Below are 20,548 nucleotides of genomic sequence, written 5' to 3' on the forward strand. Positions count from 1 at the left end.
CATATGGTGCTCCTATCAAGGTAGTAGTGGAAGCCAAATTCCTGGGTCTCATATTTGACTGGCATCACACTTTCTTACCACACATTAAATATCTAGAGGCAAAGCGCCTGAAGGCATTCGACTTATTAAAGGTCGTTTCAAATTCCGAGTGTGGAGGGGATCAGACAACCCTCCTTCATTTGTACAGATCATTAATACGCTCCAAACTAGACTATTGTTCCATTGTCTTTGGCGGAACTTGCAATACAATTTAGACAAATTAGATACAAAACACCATCAAGGCCTAATGATCTGTCTTAGAGCTTTTAGGACCTCTCCCCTGGTCAGTTTTCATGTGTAGTCTGATGAACCTTCACTCGAACAGAGCCGCATTCACCTTTCACTGCAATATATCACAAAATTGCACTCAAAAAAATCAAATCCAGCATACAATTGCGTTTTCCACCCTCAGTGTGAAAACCTGTTTCGAAATCTGTCAAACCTGGTTCCACGACTTTGAATCAGAATTATACCATACATCGTGGCAGCTAAAAAAGATCTAAATATAATATCACCCTCCCGACTTCTGTCTTCTCCTCTCTGGCAGATGGTGAAGCTAGAGGTAGACCTCGCTCTAACCCAACTAAAAAACTCCTTTGTGTATTCCTTGTGGTGAAAGGTTCACCATCAAGCATATATTGCTTGACTGTGTGGACTTTACAATCGCAAGGGATTCACATTATTCAAAGCGTAAATGTGAAAGATCTCTTTTCCCGTGTCAACGGGCATCTCATCTAAATTTACTTTAACGAAATTGATCTGTTTAATACATTTTGAATATGTATGTGAATAATTACATGCTTGTTTTTAAATTTGGTGTGATGCTATTATCAACTGACATTATTGAAGACTCTGTCTAGGAGGTTAAAGTATCGTAAAATTATTGTGTCCTGTGTGACACATAGTCCTATCATAATCGCCGTGACCATTATCAACCAGTGTTTTTAAGCCAACTCATTTCTGAGTATTTTTTAAATATTGACTAGTATTGCGCACAACCAACAGTAGCTAAGGTGGTGACGTAAATCCTGCTGGGGTATCATGAAGGAAGCCGAGGTACTGATCCCCATGATCCCCAGCGAGGTGGCATAGCTTTGGTTACTGGTGGCCTATAGCCCGTGTTTTAAAACTGTTTACATGATATTGTTATGCTCAAATATATTTCATAAATTGTTTTTAAATATGGCTTTCCATAAATAACTAGATTGTAAATATATATTCACTTGGCCTCTTCGCTATATGGCTAAAATAATGCCGATGCGACGTTAAATATTAACTCACTCACTCACTCACTAACTCAATCACCCACTGAGTTGCCTCATATGAAAAGAAAGAACATATGTCCTCACATCATTCGCCAGTTGTGTGAAGCCCAGATAAATATAGATGATGATTTTCGCTTGTGTACATGCATAATAATAGGTGATGTGCTTCACTGGGATGTCCGCTGCATACGTAATATGTAATATGTAATATGTAACTGGGCAGTCAGTATAATAATTGTCGTGAACGTTTCATTATTTTAGATTGTCTCAATCAGACTGCACATCAGATTCATCACTATTAACGCCATAAAAGGAAGTTATTAAAACTACCAAATACTTAATTAAAAGAAATGCCTTTGATGATTGCAACAGGTTCTCGCCAATAGGTGAACGTATCCTGCAATACCTGTGAAACCCTTTTCACTTTTCTCATTTTTCATAACTACAACAAAAAGCTGTAAAATGTCCTCTCCACCATCTACGCTCTTCAAAAAAAGAAACGCATAGTTGATGTTCAGTAAATGTATTGTACCTAATAAAGTCGATATATTGAATTTAATATCATAGATACAAGTATGACATTTTGGAGCTCGATTGCCGTTGTACAAAAGCATTGAAAACTGTTCATTGTCATGTCACATGAGGCCAGGAAGTTGCGCTGAACTGCCCGTTGTGCTGACCCGGGCAGCAATCACGGCTCTGATCTCCTCGGCACCGACTGGATAAGTGTACGAATTCTGTCCCGTGGAATACTCCGCCATTCTGCTTGTAACGCGTTGGCCAGTTGTGGGAGTGTCCTCGGCGTGTTCTGACGTTGACGTACACGTCGACGTTGATGTTGGCACCGTGAAGGTAGTCTACTTTGACACCAGCTGTGTGCGTTGGAGCGTTGTCCTGTTGAAACAGCTACTTTGGCGGTCAATGATTGGAATGAATGTAAGGTCGAAGAATTTGATTCATGTAGCGATTTGCTGTCATATTTCCCTGAACCACAACCAAGTCAGATCTCGTGGTGTATGTGGGGCAAAACGCTCATTTCGACGACGATAAACACATTGTCTTCCATCTCGCCGGTGAAGAAGAAACCGAGATTCATCACTAAACCACACGCGTCTCCAGTTTCTCAAATTCCAAGGATGTTGTAGGGTATGGCGCCAACGCAAGTGGTCTTCTGGGTCGGATTCCAGCCTCGCGAAGATGGTTTCTGACAGTCTGGTCCGATATCCTCCTCAAACGTCCTGCAGTTTCCGTAGCTGTGGCATTGCGATGACGTTGGTGGAACAGTCAAATGTGGCGATCCTCTTCAGGGGTGGTAACTCTTGGTCGGCCGGTTCTCGAACGGTCTGCAGTGGAATTGAACTGTGTGAATTGGTCCTAAAGGCGGCAAATTGTGCTGTGCCGGACGTTGAAGTGGCGTGCAACAGAAGATTGTGATTCCCCTCTTTCGATACGTCATGTGGCGATGTTCCGATCGGCACCGCTGTGCGCATTTTCGAATTGGATGAGAAATTATTGGCTTATAATGCCATAACTTGCACGTGGATTTGGCTCTACTGTTTTCCTCCATGACATTTTTTAACAAGTGTGAAAACAATGCGCTTTGAGACATTGCAAATCGACAATAGCTGCGTTTTTACGCACTGTTTGTCGAATATCAGGCAACCAACATTTTCCAATCACATATATCCAATTTATATACCGGATATTTTGTGTAGTCAGGCTCGAAGAAGTATATACAACCTGTGCATTTCTTTTTATGAAGAGTGTAGTTTTCCACCAACGCACTTTGTTTTAGACACCCTATTATTTCTAAACAAACTGAAATAAATATCTTATTCGTGTCATTTTGTAAGACACTTTTACGATTGAAAAACATATTTGGGCATATCATTGAAAATTTGTTTTTTGTAGTTTTTCTATTATATGCTATTATTGCCCAAAATGGCGCGAATTTGATATCCGTTGTGTGATTAAGTGCCCCTATTTACCATTCTGTATTTCAAATTCTAAAAAATGGTTTCCACAGAATCTGAAAGTTAAATATGAAAATAGTGTTATGGTATACGCTTTTAAAAAATGGGTACTTGTTTAATTTCATGCTGGCACTAACCGAGATGTTCAATAAAAGCAGAAAAAACACTTTCCATAGTCAAAAGAAATATCAGCTAAATGCAGAATCTATTGTAGAAATATCATGATCATGTGTTTATGAATCACTATTAAATTGTAATGATACCGGGTGTTATAGAAATGGTGAAAGTATTCTGCACAACCATGGCACCCTTGAAGTCGTATTTTCTAATTCAGACAATTGTATATTACTCCAAGCCTTCATTTATAGTTCCCAAAGTTCTGATGTTTGGTGTATATTAAGAATCAACATATTTTGAAAGCCATTTGAGACCAGTAGTAAATAAATCTGCAAGAAATTGTATTTCTGAAGTGATCACGATACAGTCTTACGATGCATCACATTTGCAATAGCGCTCGATAGCAGCCTTGTGTGTGGGTGTTTTAGTTTAAATTGCTGCTCTTAATATTGTTGATTAAAATTTGATACAATGAACAATATAAGACTGATTGAGAGGATGACTTTAGAACGGTAACACGCGTTAATGTATATGTTAATGTATATATATATATATATAAAATGACATAATAGAACATTAAGCAGTACTTCCGGTCGGATAGCCTAGTGGTGAAAGCGTTCGCTCGTCACGCCGAAGACCCGGGTTCGATTCCCGACATGGGTACAATGTGTGAAGCCCATTTCTGGTGTCCCCCGTCATGATATTGCTTGAATATTGCTAAAAGCTGCGAAAAAAACATAATCACTCACTCCAGTATCTATGTGTAAGGGAAACAGGACATGTTGGTAGACACAATTGCAAACTTGTCTAGGTGACTTGTGTCTCTCCAACATATATCAATCCACAAAGGGTACATTCAGTGCCGTTTAGGACGGTTTTAGTTAGACATGATAGGTCTTCAAAACGTGCAGTATGTTTTAGGTGCTAAGTTAGATTTGAATTCAGGATCCGTTATCTAAATAGGACAAGCTTTGCATGTGTTGTGCCACATGAAGAAAAACTGCATAGATATGGGTTTGAAAGAAAAATGTCCTCCAATTTTTCTGAACATTGTTTAATGATGTTTGTAAATTACTGTCTCGGCCGAAACAACCTCCCACATGGATTCACAGAAAGACATGATCGGCCAGACAAGTCATAATCAAAGTATGATTGAAATGAATCGTCTATCTATCTATCTTTTTATTTTTGTTTAACGCCGCACCCTGCGATATTCAAGTGAAACGTGACATTAGTCCATGCACGTACATGGCAACCATATCGAAAACCAATCGCATTGTGTATAACATTGCTCATTTTGGTTTGGAATTACTGGATTCATTCTACCTACCACAATTAAGTCACGGAGATTCGAAATTATTTGCTGTTTGAATATACATGATGATTTCCGTTTTTATACATTCATTATAATAGGTGATGCGCTCCCTGGCGCATATCCGCGGCATACGTAATCTGCACATGTATCTGGGCAGTCAGTACAATAATTGTCGGGAACTGCTCAGGATTATTAGTTTGTGTCAATCAGACTGCACATCAAGTTTTGCATTTTCTGTGCCACATGAAGAAATACTGCATGGAGATGGGTTTGAAAGAAAAATGTCCTCCAAGTTTACTGAACATTTTTAAATGATGTTTGTAAATTACTTTCTCGGCCGAAACAACCCCCTACATGGATTCACAGAAAGACCTGATCGGAAAGACAAGTCACAATCTAAGTATGATTGTAATGTATCGTCTATCTATCTTTTTATTTTTGTTTAACGCCGCACCTAGCGATATTCAACTGAAATATGAAATTAGTCAATGCACGTACATGGCAAACATATTGAAACACCCTCGCATTGTGTTTAACATTGGTCATTTTGTTTTGAATTATTCGGTTTTATTCTACCTACCACATTCTAGTCACGGAGATTTGAAATCTTTTGCTGTTTGAATATAGATGATGATTTTCGGTTGCATACATGCATAATAAAAGGTGATTTGCTTCATTCGGATGTCCGCGGCATACGTAATCTGCACATGTAACTTGGCCGCAGCGTAATAATTGTTGAGAACTTTTCATGATTTTTAGATTGTCTAACATTTCAGTTATAAATAGTACCATTTCAATAATTATAAGAAATGCCTTTTGTGATTGCAGCAGGTTCTCGCCACAAGGTGAACGTATCCTGCACTACCTGTGAAACCCTTTTCACTTCTTGCACATTTTTCACATGATTTCCGTTTGTATTCATGCACAATAATAGGTGATGCGCTTCCTGTCACATGTCCGCGGCATACGTAATCTGCACATGTAACTGGGCAGTCAGCACACTAATTGTCGGGAACTGTTCAGGATTTTTAGTTTGTGTCAATCAGACTGCACATCTTATTCATCACTATCAACGCCAGAAAAGGTAATTAATGTCTCATATTGCCTTTTGTGATTGCAACAGATGCTCGCCAATAGGCGAACGTATCCTGCACTACCTGTGAAACCCTTTTCACTTCTTGCACATTTTTCATGCCTGCGACGAAAAGCCGTAAAAATGTTCTCTCCACTACCTATTTTTACACCTACGTACTTTTTTTATTAGGCACCCAATTATTTCTAAACAAACTGAAATAAATATCGTATTCGATCACCAGCAAATTGCGATTATACCGGGTGTTCTCACAACGGTGAAAATATCCTGCACAACCGTGCGAAATCGTGTTTCTAAATCAGACAATTTATGTCACTTAATGCCTCCATTTATAGTTCACATAGTTCTGATGTTTGGGATAGATTTAGAATCAACATATCTTGAAGGACGTTTGGGACCACATCAGAATTAGCAGTCGTAGTCTGTTTTAATTTGGGTAATTCAAAATCGACTTTGACGGTCCACCTTGTCATGTATTAGCATGGATGTTAATCTTCTGCTCTGGCATGGTCCATGTCATTTGTGTCTTGTGACAAACTGAAACTTTGTCTTTGTTGGATAAGGATAACCAGATTGCTACGTGTCGACTTCCAAATTGAAATAATAAGTTGACCATAAAAGATGTCAGTGTGAAACCAACAAACAACAAATGGTATATATTAACAATTGTATAATTAAATGAACCAAGTATACAAATATATACAAAATACTGCAAAACAATTACAATGGCAGTACACAATAGAGTGGCAATACAAAATTCAGTGACAGTACAATTACGATGGCAGTGGTCTTTGTTTGATAAGGATAACCCGATTGTTAGGTTTCGTCTTTCTTATTGAAACAATAAGTCAACCATAAAGGAATTCAGTTTGAAACCAACAAGCAACAAACACTGGTATTCATTTAACTAATGTATGATTAAATTTTCCTTGTGTTCATTGAAATTCCTGCATTCTAATTAGCTGAATTGATGAATGTAAAAATGTAAGCCGCGCCCACCGATGCGGACTACTTTTATCACAAAAGAATGTCGGAGAATCCCAATATTACAGTTGAGGGAATACCCTTTTGGCTCACGTGTATCGTCATGCACAGGGCATGCATATTCATTGTCCAACAACCCTTTGAGACCGAAGGCCGAGAAGGAATGAAACAGCAAACGTGCAGGCTCACTCGCCCGTTTTTCACTCACCTCGGTTCCACAACTCTCAAGTCATTAGGTTTCATTTCTAGCTAGCATTTTTCCAACTGTGTCTTCCCGTTCTCAGGGAACTAATGTTCGAATCTGGCGGTAACTGACCATGTCATTTAAAACAGCCGCCTAATTCTCCCGGACATATTTGTTCCGGTTTGTTACAGTCTGACTGTTCTGCTTGCCTCCTGCCTTGATTGACAGGTTCTACGAATTTTGTTTTGATCTTACCCTCCGTTGATAGGCTACAGACTTTGTTGGCGTGTCAAGATATGTGCATAACTGTGTATTTTTTACGGTTCATTGAGGTATGAATCGATAAACTGATGTGCAAACTTTTGTAAGAATCTGCTACGCAGATCGGTTTTTCGATTCATACCTCAATGGACCGAAAACATTACACACAATAGAGTGGCAATATAAACTTCAATGACAGTACAATTACAATGGCAGTATAAAATATAATGGCATAAGTGATAATATTCACCAAGCAGCAACAAACATGACAAGGCTGGATATCCAAGATGAAAACAGTGATCTTTACGCAACTGATCTTGATGTAAAGTGAGTTGTCATAGACATGTGCTTGTCCCTATAAAAAAAACAAAAAAAACTCCTTCCGTAAAAACAGTTTTTATGCAGTCTCAATTTGTGTAATAATAAATATTTTAACTTTCAGTCGAGTATTTAAATTCTTCTTTTGAGATTGGGCAATCTAATATTTCCGTTGCAAAGTTGGTTTCATTAATATCAAAAGAGTTCAACTGCTAGTTATTTGTGGAATCATCACCGCCAAAAAGTTCTTTTTGAAGTAACTAAACCACTCATGCATTTCTATGTTACTTTTTGGGGCGGTCGGGTAGCCTAGTGGTTAAAGCGTTCGCTCGTCACGCCGAAGACCCGGGTTCGATTCCCGACATGGGTACAATGTGTGAAACCCATTTCTGGTGTCCCCCGCCGTGATATTGCCGGAATATTGCTAAAATCGGCGTAAAACCATATTCACTCACTCACTCACTCACTCACTATGTTACTTTTTGTTTGCTTCTTTTTGCTGATGCTTTTCAAGTTTTTTCCTGCTTCAATCCATGACATTTTGTTTCTTATTTTCTGCAAGTAGCTTTATACTTACTTTTGGAATCAGTGTATTTAGCAAGAGAATCTTTATCGTTGATTTCCTGAAATGGTTTCCTTATTTAACGACTCCCTTAACATTCCCAGTCAAATCACTCTTCACTTTCTCTGTTGGGGGTTACTTCCCTTTTCATTACATTCCCTGCATATACAATAGCGTCTGTAAATAATGGTTCACTTTTATCAATATTTGTAAAAACAGAATTCAAGAGGCATGCTAAAGTGTCTGATAACAGACTTTCTTGGAAAATGTCTGCTTTGCTGTTATCCCACTTAAGCATTGAATGACTATGGTGGGCGTCATCGAATGATGGTTTTCCACATGAATGAAGCGCTCGTAAAGACATTGTGATAGGCAGATTGTGTGATTCGTGGCGTGACTCAGTACCAACATTTTGTCACAAGTCAAATATATCTATGGAGCTAATAATGTAATCGATAACACTTGCCCCAGCATTGCCAACATATGTAAAATCACCTTTCCCGGAATCACTTCCACAGCGGCCATTCATAATGATGTGTACATTTAAAACAGCACATAAATAAATAAACATTTTCCAAAGTTATTAAGAACAGTATCGTTTGCATATCTATGCAGATTAAACCTGTCTAAGAGAAAGTCCCAGTATGAGGTATCCTGGCCATGGAGATATTAAAGTATATCATCCTCTACATAATCTTTGCTAGTTCTTGCATTAAAGTCGCCCCCTAAAATGCACGAAACGTCATCAACATCACCTAGTTTGTCAAGCAGTTCATCCTGAAATAGCAATATACCGTTTTTAGATCCAACATTACTGTCGTACCATGTAGATCCTTCTGGGCGAATATACACGCAGCAGTATAACACGTGTTTCTCAAGTCCAAACAGTGACCTGTCAAGTAAAAGATATACACCATTTGCTGTGATCCAAAAGTTTTTAACATAAGCTATAAGATTACTTTTGACGATAACATAAATTCCAACTTAAGGTCTTCCAAAATTTACTATCTTGTCTCCTGTCTTAATAAAGTTGGTATATTCGCAGAACGTATCATCAAAAATCAGTTTCTGGGTCCATGTTTCTGTCAAACCAATTATGTCAAATGTTTTTTTTTAAAATGATAGACACTCACAGTCTGATAACTTTGAGAGCAATCCTGATATATTCCAAAAACACGAGTTTCACAGCATTAATGGTACTACAAGTAGTTCAAACGACGCCCCCTGTATATCCGGGCCCTGGCCACACCTCTATCTCTTCTGAGTCGGTCTCCCACCTCTGCCTGCGTTACCTCTGTCGGCCCGACGTGGGTTGTTTCCGTCACGTGACTCGGGGCGAGTCACCTCGGTATTTTCACGCGCAGCGTACGTATCACGTACAGGAGCAGACAACAGTTTACCACCTTTATAGAAATAATGTTTGCTTGGGCCTATCTCTTTGCATTGTTTTATCTCTTGTCTCTGGGTCATCGTCAGGTCGTTTCCTATACCGTAGCCTCTGGACTTAAGAGAACTTCTCAAGTTCAGAGTCTTTATTTTATCGTCCCAATGAACCATTTTTGCAATAACTGGGCGTGGTTTATCGGACGACATGCGTCCTATCCTATGTGCCCTCTCGATGTCCCTCAGTGTTAATAGTTCATTGTCATCAGTTCTGGCAGAGTTCAGAACATCCAATGTTTTATTTCTGCAAACCGAATATGATTCGTTTGCACTCCCAGGGATACCATAGATAATAATGTTGTTCCTTCTGCTACGTCTCTCAAGATCCCGTATGCGTGAATCAATAGCATCAAAACCATTATGGATCTCATCAACATTATCATTAACAGCATCAATATCTAACCTCATGATGTTTTCTTCTTTGGTCTCGAGTTGTTTTTCAAGATCTGTGATGTCACAACGTAACAACTGAATGTGGTTCCTCATTGAACTGATCTCGTTTGTTAGTTTATCCTCTGAATCTTTAATTTGCTAAATGATTGCTGATTTGAGATCCTTATTCAATGGCCCAGAGCTTAACTCTATAGCTCCTGACAAATATATAAGAATACCTGCACATGGATTACACATACAGCTGTTTCGAGAGTAGTCTTCACAAAGGGGTGTGATTGTACTCATATATATGAATGTTTATTCTGGTGTCAAACATACTCAGATCAGAACACACGTAGCTTGCATTGTTTGCAATGGTCATACCTGAGGTGTAGATGGACAGTAATAACACTGTGCAGAGTAGTTTCTAATATGCCATGTCTGTCCCTGGCGTCCATTGCGATGTTGATCGATACGGTTGCTTTTTTTCAGTCCGTTCGGCAACGGACAATGGGCAAACGGGATGCCGGCCGTAATTAGCACTTATAGGTAAACGGAATGCCAGGGGGTAATTACCTCTGGTAGGTATAGGAAATAGAAATAGCAAATCGGCAAATGGAAGCTATAATAATTTGCACTTACAGAGATCAAAGCAATGAGACCCAAGGACTAGGCAGATATGTTCCCTGGTCACGGTTCATGGCTGGCTGAGGTCTCCTGATGTCAAGGGCTTATTGTAGTTTTCTTTGGCCAGTCATCTGTTGGCTTATTTTGTTAAGTTTCTTACTTTTGTTATCTAATTACTTTTGCTGTCCTTACATGTACATATATAAAGAATACTACATTCATTCTCGTTAGATACCATTTAATACGAAACGAGTGGACTTGCTATGGTATCTGACCGACCGAAAGCGACATCAAATACCATATAAAGTTCACAAGTTTAACACAGGCTGTGAAGTTTATCAAGTCGAAGGAATGCGCACCAACACTCTCAAAAGATAACATATATCATTACAACCGCAAATATCCACTTTCATGATAGCAGTATTTCACTATTTCAGCGTCCAACGTTGGAAATGGAGTGAACATCATACATATATGTTGTTGTTTTGATTGAAGATAAGGAAAACCATTTCCAAAGAGCGCAAAGTTATACTAATATACCCCATCCTGTTTTCGCAAGATGTGTGATTATGTGCCTCATTTAAATTGACCTTTCACCCAAGATGTAGATAGTGTTAACACAATGACTGATTATGAGTAAAAGTGGTCATGACACATGAAGGAGTGAGTGGGTTAAAATTAAACGTCGCATCGGCATTACTTCATTCATTTAGCGACGAGACCAAGTTAATATATTCACAATTTAGTTATGTATGCAACGACATATTTAAAAACAATTTATGAAACATATTTAAGCATAACAATATCATGTAAACAGTTTTAAAACACGGGCTATAGGCCACCAGTAACCAAAGCTATGCCACCTCGCTGGGGATCATGGGGATCAGTACCTCGGCTTCCTGCATGATACACCAGCAGGATTTACGCCATCAGTTTAGCTAGTGGTGGTTGTGCGCAATACTAGCCAATATTTAAAAATGCTCAGAAATGAGGTTGCTTAAAAACACTGGTTGATCATAGTTACATGGATTATAATAGAATGACACATGAAGGAATTACTGGGAACACAAAAATTGGGCCACGATGGTTTGAATTGATAAATTTACTGTGTTGTCAGACTCCCCACAAACATATCCTCCAACAAAAATGGCCCTAATGCCAATGTTTTAGAACGTGTACAGTCTGTTGCGATGATACAGCATTCAATTCACGTGGTTTTAAAGGGTATCCATGTCAGATAATTATGCTTTTCAATTGCTGAAACAATGCAATGGAACTGTCCTCAATTTTATGACGAAGACAAGTTCCTTATTATGTTTCATTTGAGGACACTCAGTTGATAAATAAACTAAAATAATATGAGACACCGATTACCTTTTCTGGCGTTGATAGTGATGAATAAGATGTGCAGTCTGATTGACACAAACTAAAAACTAATGTCAGCAATAATCCAGTGACATTAGTCCATGCACGGACATGGCAACCACATGGACTACCCCTCGCGTTTGTTTCGTTATTATGTATAACATTGCTCATTTTGGTTTGGAATTACTGGATTCATTCTACCTACTACAATCTAGTCACGGACATTCGAAATTATCCGCTGTTTGAATATAGATGAGGATTTCCGTTTGTATATATGCACAATAATAGGTGATGCGCTTCCTGTCACATGTCTGCGGCATATGTAATCTGCACATGTAATTGGACAGTCAGTGCATTAATTGTCGGGAACTGTTCAGGATTTTTAGTTTGTGTCAATCAGACTGCACATCTTATTCATCACTATCAACGCCAGAAAAGGTAATCGATGTCTCTTATTATTTTAGTTTATTTATCAACTGAGTCGCCTCATATGAAATGAAAGTGCGTAATTCCTCACATCATCCCCTCGTTTTGTGAAGCTAATCTCTCAACACAGATATATTGCATATGTCTTACATTTCAGTTATTAAAGCTACCATTTCCTTAATTATAAGAGTGAATGAGTGAGTATGGTTTTACGCCACTTTTAGCAATATTCCAGCAATATCACGGCGGGGGACACCAGAAATGGTCTTCACACAGTGTACCCATGTCGGGAATCGAACCCGGGTCTTCGGCGTGACGAGCGAACGCTTTAACCACTAGGCTACCCGACCGCCCCTTTAATTATAAGAAATGCCTTTTGTGACTGCAACAGATGCGCGCCAAAAGGCGAGCGTATCCTGCACTACCTGTGAAACCCTTTTCACTACTTGCACATTTTTCATGACTGCGGCGAAAAGTTGTAAGATGTCCTCTTCACTACCTATTTTTACATCTATGTACTTTTTTTAGCCTCCCAATTATCTCTAATCAAACTGAAATAAATATCTTATTTATTTCATTTTGTAAGACACTTTTACGATTGAAAACAGATTTTAAGCATGTCATTGAAAAATGTGTGTGTAGTTTTTCAATTATATGCTATTATTGCCCGACAATGGCGCGAATTTGATAACCGTTGTGTGATTTGGTGACCCTGTTTACCATTCTGTATGTTAAATATTAACAAATCGTGTTTCTACATAATCTGAAAGTTAAATATGAAAATAGTGTAATGGTATACGCTATTAAAAATGGGTACTTGTTCAATTTCATGCTGGCCAAAACCGAGATGTTCAATAAAAGCAGAAAAAACACTTTCCATAATGAAAAGACAAATCTTAATGCAGACTCTATTGTATGAATATCATGATCATGTGTTTATGAATCACTATTAAATTGCGATGAAACCGGGTGTTCTCGCAACGGTGAAAGTATCCTACACAACCGTTGGCACCCTTTAAATCGTGTTCCTAAATCAGACAATTATATATTACTCCAAGCCGTAATTTATAGTTCCCATAGGTCTGATGTTTGGGGTAGATTTAGAATCAACATATCTTGAAGGCCGTTTGAGACCACATCAGAATTGGCAGTCTCAGTCTGTTTTGATTTGGGTAATTCAAAATCGACTTTGACTGTCCACCCAGTCATATTTTAACATTGATGTCGATCTTCTGCTCTCGCATGGTCTATGTCATTAGTGACTTGTGACAAACTGAAACTTTGTCTTTGTTGGATAAGGTTAACCAGAATGTTACGTGTCGACTTCCAAATTGAAATAATAAGTTGACCATAAAAGATTTCAGTGTAAAACCAACAAACAGCAACAAATGGCATAAATTAACAATCGTATAATGAAATGAACCAGGTTTACAAATAAATACAAATTACTGCAAATCAATTACAATGGCAGTACACAATAGAGTGGCAATACAAAATTCAGTGACAGTACAATTACAATGGTAATATAAAATATAATAGCAGTAGTAATAATATTCACCAAGCAGCAACAGTGGTAATAGGATTATTTTAAAAAACCGAGGTATAACACCCTCGCCAATAAGCTTCGCTAAGTAACACAAGAGTAATTCAGTACAAGATTGAAAACTGTCACATACGTCTGTATGACAGACGAGTCGGCTCGTGCTACATGTACATTGTATATGTGAAAGCAATGTTTTTTTAAAATGAAGAGAACAACTGTTAAAATTTACTAATAAACGTGTATTTAGTGTTTTTAATCTTCACTGCAAAAATAATGACGTGTGCTTGTCTTTAGTAAAAACATTCAAAATCATGATATCTGCATCAGCGATATTGTCTACTCTCCACCGGCGAGTAAGGACTAGACTTACTAGTAGTAAAAACACCTGCAAGAAATTGTATTTCTGAAGTGATCACGATGCAGTCTTACGATCCATCACGTTTGGAACAGTGCTCGATATCAGCCTTGTGTTTGGATGTTTAAATATTTTAAATTTGCTGCTCTTAATATTTTTGATAAAAAATTGATACAATGACCAATATAAGGCTAAATAAGAGGTTGACTTTAGCACGGTAACAGCCGTTAATGTATAACTGATATATATTAGATGACATAAATAGAACAATGAGAAGTACTTCAAGTATCTATGGGGGCGGTCGGGTAGCCTAGTGCTTAAAGCGTTCGCTCGTCACGCCAAAGACCCGGGTTCGATTCCCGACATGGGTACACTGTGTGAAGACCATTTCTGGTGTCCCCCGCCGTGATATTGCTGGCATATAGCTAAACGCGGCGAAAAACCATAGTCACTCACTCAAGTATCTATGTGTAAAGGAAACAGGACATGTTGGTAGACACAATTGGAAACATTTCTGTTGATGCCCGATTTATGCTGGCTGACTGGTGTCGATACTTTCTGTTGTGTCCCTCGAACATATATCAATCCACAAAAGGTACATTCAGTGCCGTTTATGACGTTTTTAGTAAGACATGATAGGTCTTCAAAACGTTTTGTGCAGTTTCTTTTAGGTGTTAAATTAGATATGAATCCAGTATCAGTTATCTAAATAGGACAAGCTTTGCATTTTTTGTGCCACGTGAAGAAATACTGCATAGAGATAGATTTGAGAGAGAAATGTCCTCCAAGTTTACTGAACATATTTTAATGATGTTTGTAAATTACTGTCTTGGCCGAAACAACCCCCTACATGGATTCACAGAAAGACATGATCGGACAGACAAGTCACAATCGAAGTATGATTGTAATGTATCGTCTTTCTATCTTTTTATTTTTGCTTAACGACATACCTAGCGATATTCAAGTGAAACGTGACATTAGTCCATGCACGTACATGGCAACCATATTGAAAACTCATCGCACTGTGTATAACATTGCTCATTTTGGTTTGGAATTACCGGATTCATTCCACCAACCACACTCTAGTCACGGAGATTCGAAATTATCTGCTGTTTGAATATACATGATGACTTCCGTTTGTATACATGCATAATAATAGGTGACGCGCTTCCTGTCACATGTCCTCGGCATACGTAATCTGCACATGTATCTGGGCAGTCAGCACAATAATTGTCGGGACCTGTTCAGGATTTTTAGTTTGTGTCAATCAGACTGCAAATCTTATTCATCACTATCAACGCCAGAAAAGGTAATTAATGTCTCATATTGCCTTTTGTGACTGCAACAGATGCGCGCCAAAAGGCGAACGTATCCTGCACTACCTGTGAAACCCTTTTCACTACTTGCACATTTTTCATGACTGCGGCGAAAAGTTGTAAGATGTCCTCTCCACTACCTATTTTTACATCTATGTACTTTTTTTAGACTCCCAATTATCTCTAAACAAACTGAAATAGATATCTTATTCATTTCATTTTGTAAGACACTTTTACGATTGAAAACATATTTTAAGCATGTCTTTGAAAAATGTGTGTGTAGTTTTTCAATTATATGCTATTATTGCCCGACAATGGCGCGAATTTGACATCCATTGTGTGTTGGTGACCCTGTTTACCGTTCTGTATGTTAAATATTAACAAATCGTGTTTCTACATAATCTGAAAGTTAAATATGTAAAAAGTGTTATGGTATACGCTATTAAAAAATGGGTACTTGTTCAATTTCATGCTGGCCAAAACCGAGATGTTCAATAAAAGCAGAAAAAACACTTTCCATAATGAAAAGACAAATCTTAATGCAGACTCTATTGAACGAATATCATGATCATGTGTTTATGAATCACTATCAAATTGCGATGACACCAGGTGTTCTCGCAACAGTGAAAGTATCCTTCACAACCGTTGGCACCCTTTAAATCGTGTTTCTGAATCAGACAATTATATATTACTCCAAGCCGTAATTTATAGTTCCCATAGTTCTGATGTTTGGTGTATATTTAGAATCAACATATCTTGAAGGCCGTTTGAGACCACATAAGAATTGGCAGTCTCAGTCTGTTTTGATTTGGGAAATTCAAAATCGACTTTGACTGTCCACCTAGTCATATTTTAGCATTCGTGTTAATCTTCTGCTCTGGATTGGTCCATTTCATTAGTGACTTGTGACAAACTGAAACTTTGTCTTTGTTGGATAAGAATAACCAGATTGTTACGTGTCGACTTCCAAATTGAAACAATAAGTTACCCATGAAAGAATTCAGTGTGAAACCAACAATCAACAACAAATGGTATAAATTAACAATTGTGTAATGAAATGAACCAGGTTTACAAATACATACGAATTACTGTAAAACAAATACAATGGCAGTACAAAATAGAGTGGCAATACAAAATTCAAAGACAGTAGAATTACAATGGCAGTAAAAAATATAATATCAGTGGTAATAATATTCACCAAGCAGCAACAGCGGTAATAGGATTATTTACAAAAACGAGGTATAACACCCTCGCCAATAAGCTTCGCTAAGTAACACCAGAGTAATTCAGTACAAGATTGAAAACTGTCACATAGGTCTGTATGGCAGACGAGTCGGCTCGTGCTACATTGTATATGTGAAAGCAATGTTTTTTAAAATGAAGAGAACAACTGATAAAATTAACTAATAAACGTGTATTTAGTGTTTTTATCTTCACTGCAAAAATCAGTGGTAATAATATTCACCAAGAATCCAGTATCAGTTATCTAAATAGGACAAGCTTTGCATTTTTTGTGCCACATGAAGAAATACTGCATAGAGATGGATTTGAAAGAGAAATGTCCTCCAAGTTTACTGAACATTTTTTAATGATGTTTGTAAATTACTGTCTTGGCCGAAACAACCCCCTACATGGATTCACAGAAAGACATGATCGGACAGACAAGTTACAATCGAAGTATGATTGTAATGTATCGTCTTTCTATCTTTTTATTTTTGTTTAACGACATACCTAGCGATATTCAAGTGAAACGTGACATTAGTCCATGCACGTACATGGCAACCATATTGAAAACCCATCGCACTGTGTATAACATTGCTCATTTTGGTTTGGAATTACCGGATTCATTCCACCAACCACACTCTAGTCACAGAGATTCGAAATTATCCGCTGTTTGAATATACATGATGACTTCCGTTTGTATACATGCATAATAATAGGAGACGCGCTTCCTGTCACATGTCCGCGGCATACGTAATCTGCACATGTATCTGGGCAGTCAGTACAATAATTGTCGGGAACTGCTCAGGATTTTTAGTTTGTGTCAATCAGACTGCACATCTTATTTAACACTATCAACGCCAGAAAAGGTAATTAATGTCTCATATTATTTTAGTTTATCTATCAACTGAGTCGCCTCAAAAGAAATGAAAGTACACCTCCTCACATCATCCCCTGGTTTTGTGAAGCCCGATATAAAGATGCTATTTTCAATTTAGCTAATCTCTCAACACAGATAAATTGCATATGTCTAACATTTCAGTTTCTAAAACTACCATTTCCTTATTTATAAGAAATGCCTATAGTTTTTCAGTTAGATGTTATTATTGCCCGAGAATGGCCCGTTGTGTGATTTGGTGCCCCTGTTTACCGTTCTGTATTATAACAAATCGTGTTTCTACATTATCTGAAAGTTAAATATGTAAATAGTGTTATCCGGCATTGTATCTCAGTGTGCTAAAACAAGGACTGGTCGGCTCGGAGTCAGTATACTGTGTTTGAGTGGGATATTCCTTTTACACTGCGGCATGATATCTCAGTGGGCTAGCACTATAAATCGGCATCAGTTCGGACTAGACCAAGCAGCCACAAACACACACACACAAACACACACGTGCATGATGTCCTTTGCAATGCCCTATTTTGACTTGTACAATATGTTCCCGAAGTTTTTATCCAGGTAAACAATTGACTTGCCTGATCATGTGTTTGTGTAGGGTGGCACCAGTGGGTCATCATACGCTCACCTTTTCGTGAGCGCCTGGTATCATCACTATTCGAAAGCTATTCATGAACACCTTCTCATGAATCATGCAGTGGACTCTGTCTTCAGCAGAGATTTCTTGTGGCTTTGGAAAGGGTTTTGTCGCTTTTATTTACGATGTACACATCCATAAATCCTTTCGAACATATTCTTCCCCCAAACCAAAACTATCCTGTCACCAATTCATGTTCAGCCACATACACAACAATTTCAGTTTTGGTATGATGACCATGTTGAAAAATATAAATACTTTACTGTATGAGTTTTTATTTCTATGTAACTAAACGTTTGTTTTACCAAATATACTCGTTTATTTTAAGAGGAACAGTTGACTTGCCTTGGCATGTATTTGTGATGGGTGCACCGGTAGGGCAAGATACGGTCACCTTTTCGCGAACACTTTTATTATGATCACTATTTTATTGTGATTCATGTACACACGCTATTGATAGTGTATGAATCTTACTTTGGGCTCGGGTTTTAGCAGACATGCCCAACGAATGTGGAAAGGGTTTTGTCGCTATTTATATTTGGATTGTTATTATTTTGAAAACATTTTGTGTTTGATTACTTTACAGGTGAACACAATATATAGTACATCCTCCTCAGTGGAACTTCTAACCTAACATAGAGGCGTCTATTCCACCATGACAAAGCAAGGGAAACTGGACACTGAGAAAACAGGTACACCAGGTCTACACAATTCGGCTGTTCTTATCCAAGATACTGATTCTTTGGTGAATTCTATAGAAAGTTTGTAGGGAGAGTGGAAGATTATTTGTTCGATCCTGTTTTTGGCGCTCGGCATTTGGGGGGATAAACCCTTCCAGTAATCATCAGAACGCGAGGACGGGTATCCACGTCGCGATGTACATGAAAATAACTTGAACCTGACGTTAAACCTCATTTCACCTCGCCTTGTCTCAACTCCGATTGGCATTGCTATTTGGTGTTTAACTTCTAATATCCTCTAACGCCTGAGCTAGGACGTATATTATACCACTGGTTCCTTATTTCCAGAAACAAGAGAAACATGGGGCCATCGAGTGGATGGCATCGTCACCTTGTTGGGATACAGTGTCGGGGAGGGAACTCTGCTCAAGTTTCCTTATCTCTGCGCAAGAAACGGCGGAGGTACACAACCAGATGATCCACTACACGAGTTGAATTGCCACCTTAAGCAGAAGATAAAGCAACCCCAAAATATAAGTTTAATATTCTATAAGGGAAACTAGTCTCAACATTAAATGGTAAAAAAATAGTAATTGTTTATGTTTGTTTCCGCCAAGGTATGTATGCAAGTAAAACACCACCTTGTACGTAGCTCGGTAACACGTGGCATTGCAGGTTGTATTTCCTGTAAAAAGCGTTATTATGATGAATATGAAGACACAAAAACACAGAAGGTGGATGAATCTAAGTATCAGTAGGTACTGGACCAATGAAGCCGAAACTGAACATATTTGTCCACGACAATTATATCACACCCCAGTTTGTTACAGAAGTTTGATTCCAATATGGGCACCTGTTCAGACTTTAAAGCATATTTTTTTGCTGTTATGATCAGTGTAAATTAAGTGCTACTTTCTAGTCAGTCCGGCCCGACATATCTGTTCCGTTATATTGCGAGATTTGTTTTTTTTACCTTGCTTTGACCTCAGTAATGATACTAAAGCCATCACTCAACCATTGTCTTACAAGATGAAATGAAATGTTGTATATGTGCAGTTGGGACACAACCAAATTGTTCGGTTTTTTGCGATATTTAAAAGTTTGATCTGTATTTGACCTTTGTTCCGGGTTAGATTAGGTCTTCAGCAACCCCTGCTTGTCGAAGAAGGCGACTATGCTTGTCATAAAAGGCGACAAACCGTATCGGGTGGTCGAGCTCGCTGACTTGGTTTGATGCATGTCATCCTATCCCAATTGATCAATGCCCATGACATCAATCACTGAATTGTCTGGTCCAGACTAAATTATCTACAGACCGCCGTCATATAGCTGTAATATTACTTACTTACTTACTTTCGCACACGTATTTCGCACACGGGCTGTAATTTTGCTGAGTGCGGTGTTTAACAACAAAAAAAAATCTCTCAAAATTCATTTTTCTAACTGTGAGCATCACTCTCTTGACTATTGAAACATTAGCTTGTTTCAACCAAAACTGACACCCTAATTTATTTAAGAGGTTTAAACCCGATTTTCAATATCTCCACCACGGCA

The 20,548-nt window shown here is 38.2% G+C and overlaps 1 protein-coding gene and 1 long non-coding RNA gene across 2 annotated transcripts in view; both read left to right on the forward strand.

Moving 5' to 3' along the window:
- Positions 1–20,548, forward strand: part of LOC124151408 — a 460,916-nt gene that overhangs the window by 337,889 nt on the left and 102,479 nt on the right. The window lies entirely within an intron of this gene.
- LOC124151430 lies at positions 5,537–19,478 on the forward strand. Its single transcript, XR_006863366.2, has 3 exons — positions 5,537–5,554; positions 18,901–19,006; positions 19,343–19,478. It is a non-coding gene; the product is annotated as an uncharacterized LOC124151430 (long non-coding RNA).

The sequence above is a fragment of the Haliotis rufescens genome, unplaced genomic scaffold, assembly GCF_023055435.1.
Source record: "Haliotis rufescens isolate VD_foot unplaced genomic scaffold, xgHalRufe1.0.p SCAF_9, whole genome shotgun sequence".
NCBI lineage: Eukaryota > Metazoa > Mollusca > Gastropoda > Lepetellida > Haliotidae > Haliotis > Haliotis rufescens.